This window comes from Herpailurus yagouaroundi, unplaced genomic scaffold (genome assembly GCF_014898765.1).
Source record: "Herpailurus yagouaroundi ecotype Mexico unplaced genomic scaffold, PumYag 440, whole genome shotgun sequence".
Classification (NCBI taxonomy): Eukaryota; Metazoa; Chordata; class Mammalia; order Carnivora; family Felidae; genus Herpailurus; species Herpailurus yagouaroundi.
Window position 1 is genome coordinate 259,145 of NW_024412657.1, and position 3,701 is coordinate 262,845.

Consider the following 3,701-nt stretch of genomic DNA (forward strand, 5'->3'; position numbering starts at 1 on the left):
TCGGCCGGCCGCCCGTCACTTGCCGCGGGCCGAGCGGTCGCCTCGCTCCCGCCGCCGGGCCGCCGGGGGCGCGCTGTCCCCGCCGCGCCGGAAGTGCGTCACAGCGCGCGCCCGGAGCCTACCGGGAGATGTGGTTCTCCCGTAGCCCCGGCGCGCCCGGCGCCGCGCAGGAAGTGCGTCAGAGGGAGCGCCCGGGCATGCCGGGAGGTGTAGTTCTCTTGCTGCCGCCTCCGTCCCACACAGCTTCCTTGCACTTCGCAGCTCCGGGCCGCAGGCACGCGGGACGGTCGAGTTTGGTGATCGGTTCTGAGATGCGCTCTGAGTGAAAAATACACAGCAGGTCTCCGAGAGTCCGCAGGGAAAAGGAATGAAAAATACTCCCTGTTGTCTTTGTATTGACTATAAGTTATTGATTATAGACTGTTATATGAAATAACAGTCTAGGTGTATGGGGTAATGTAAGGTATGTTGAAATTGATTTCTCCTGTTTCTCTTAAAGCGGAGCCTACCCACAGTTTTAATTGCACATGTGGCAGCTGTTGTGTTTTTCTGGACTGCACTGCTCTGGGTCAACTTCTCAGAGTGTGGTCCCCAGCCAGGCAGCGGCAGCCCGGGTTCCCGGCCTCCCCCGAACCTTCCGCGTCAGACAACCCTGAGCGGCCTCCACTAGGGGGCAGAGCCGCAGGCGGACACTTGTAGCAACTGTCCTCCCCCCCCCCCCCCCCCCCCGCACGTTTCCTGTGACAACGACAGATGTGGGTGCTGCGGTTTGGGCCACGTATGATCTGGTCCATTCAGAGAACCTTTACTGAGCAGAGATGAACGCCACACACACAGCTCCCCTGTTCGTGCTAAGGAGACCGGCAGCCTAAATAGGGCCGTGGTCCCCACGTCTGTCCCCTTCGGACGTTTACTGTCCCCGTGTCACTTTGTACCCATGTTCTCATTCTCCCCCACAATCACTCTGACCATGCCCGAATTTCGTTTGTCCTGTTAGCGTTTAGTGATCGCCTCCATGAGTCGGGACATGAACAAACGAGCGGGCTCTCTGCTCGGCCGGGAGGCAGTGGCGGCGAGGGGAGGGAAGGAAGCTGGAGGCGCCCAGTGGGGCCAGGCCACAGGAAGGGGCGCTACAGCCAGTGGCCTTCATTGGAGGCCGTGGGGGCTGCAGTGTGGATGGTCACCACCCTCTGGTGGGGCTAAGGAGGAGGACAGGAGCCAGCCTGGATGCGGGAGAAAGCTACGGCATCCTTCCAGAGGGTGATGCGAAGCATCTGAACCAAGACTGTGGAGGCGGTGGCACTTGGAAATGCATCTGACGGAGGGCAGGTATTGGGGAGAGCAAAATCGGGGATCCCCTGAGTGCCTCCAGTGTGCGCGACAGGGTGCACCTCGGTGCCAGCACCCGAGGGAGCAGGAGAGGGTGGGCGGCAGAGGTGTTGAGCTCTGCTCTGCACAAGGAGTCCTGGACATCAGGGGACGTCCGAGGGGCCCGGGCCGGAAGGCAGTTGAGTGCGCAGGGCTGAGACAAGGAAGGGCAGCCGCCGGCTTGTCCACAGGAGCCAAAACGACGGTGGTGCTCACCCCGCCCCCCTGTGCAGAGGGAAGCCCACCAAGGAAACAGAAGAATGGTACCAGAAAGTTCTAAGGGCGAGGCACCATGAGATCCAAAAGGGGGGATTTCAAGAAGGAGAACACGCGGGCATGAACTGGAGGGAGTCATGGTGGGGCGCACACCTCTGAGACCGCACACCGGCTCGGCCACTGTCTGCGAGGGGCTACGCGGTACCGCTCGGCCCAGCTCCTGTTGGCGCCACAGGCCTTTCGCGTGTGTGGGACGGGGGCCCAGGGGGCCTTCCTGTCATATGTCAGCAATCAACTCTCGAAAAGCGGTTCACTGTACCTTTATCAGCCGAATCAGCCAAGCCTGGCCATGTGCCTAGCACCCTCCATCCACAGAGTCTCCCTGCTCACCTACCAACTCCTGGTCTCAGGGCCCCCCATTCCTCCAGGAAGACCACCCTGACTGTGCCTGCCCTGAGCCACCCCTCAGCACTTTGGGCACCGCTCACCTTGACCCCGTCACGTGGGCATAACCCCCTGCAGAACGGGTGTCCTGAGTGATCTGTTTCCGAGGAGACAGACCTAAAGAAGCAGTCGTAAACAGTAACTCTTCTCATAGGAATTCAGGAGAAGAGTACTAGACACCCAGAGGACCTGGGTCCGGGTCTCCTCCTCCCGGGCTCTGCTTCCCGGCAGTCCACTGGGAGCAGGGACGAGGTGCTGTCCTGGGATTCCCTGCGGTGAGGGGGCCACGCTGTCCCCAGAGACCTCAGCGGGTTCCTCCCTGTCTGAGCCTCTGTTTCCTGTTCTAGGTGAGAATGAGGACACGTGTGCATCCAGAGAGGGAGCACCTGCCACCCAGCTTTGGGGAGCAGTCAGCCGCCAGCCCTGCTGCCTTGCAAGGTGACAGCTTGCGCTCCTCCGTGTAAAGACCCGGCATCCCACGCAGCCCTGGACACCCCCCCCACACACACACACACCGGCCTGCCCGCAGCCAGCTCTGCTTCTCCCCTCGCCTAACACCTGCCTCCCCCCTCCCAACAGACGCAGGTCCCTAAAGCGCGTTGCGCCTGCCACTCATCGCAGCCTCTGCCTGCGCACCTGCCTGGGTGCCCGGCAGGCGCGTATTTTGTACCTACGGTGCACCGGGAGCCGCTTCAAGTGCAGGAAGTGCGGCAGGAATAAGGTGGCCGCCGGCTCCGGGAGGTGCTGCTGGTGTGAACGTGGCAGGCCCAGGGCCCAAGGTCGAGCCCGGAAGAGCCGAGGGTTTCCCTGAATGCGGCGGAGCAGCCTTGGCTCCGGACCCCGGAGGGCCCGCGAAGAGCGGAGCCGCCCTGGGAGGTGCCAAGGGGACGACCTCCCTTCCCATGGCCCCCTCTCCCCCGCTGACGCCGGCTGAGACGCAGCTCCGGGACCCTGGGCAGGCAGTGGCTAGGCCATAAGGGCTGCAGAGGGTCTCCCGGCCAAGGGGGCCCCGAGCCCGTCAGGGAGGGGCATCCACCCTGCGGGGATCCCAAGCCTCCCGGCAGCGGCTGCCAGCGGCGCCTCCTGGCGGCCACTAGAGGGCAGGGGCGAGCTGTGGTCCTGGTCCTGCAGGCCGGCGGGTGAGCCGCGGGCAGGCGCCAGCCCCTGTCCTCTCAGCGCCCCTGCCGGGAGCCTGCCTGGGCACAGCGGCTGGGCCGGCACCCCCTTCGAGGGTAGTGGGAACGTGCCCTAATGAGTGACTAAGAGCTCTCCAGACAGCAAGAGGGAGGAGGAAGTGATTGGGGGGAAACTGAGGCACCCAACAAGAGGAAACAGCCCCACCACCCCTGTGGGTGCCTTGGGGAGTCCAGTTGGAAAAGCACAGCTCTGGGCCAACACCTTTCAGCGGGAGACCCCAGGACCAGAGAGGCAGGCATCTGGTCATGTATCCTGTTCAATCAAAAGCCAGCACACGGCCCCACTGCCAGTGCCTGGGGTGGGGGGTGGGGGGCTCCTGGTTCTCAGGATGTAGCCCCAGGCGGGCCCTGGCCTCTCTCAGCTGCCCCCCAGCCCCGCCCCCCAAGGTCACTGGGTGTGGGAGTGGCCGGGGGTCACCAGAACAAAGTCTCACAAGGCAGGGGGCTTCAAACAACCGGAATCTACTCATCCAGCTC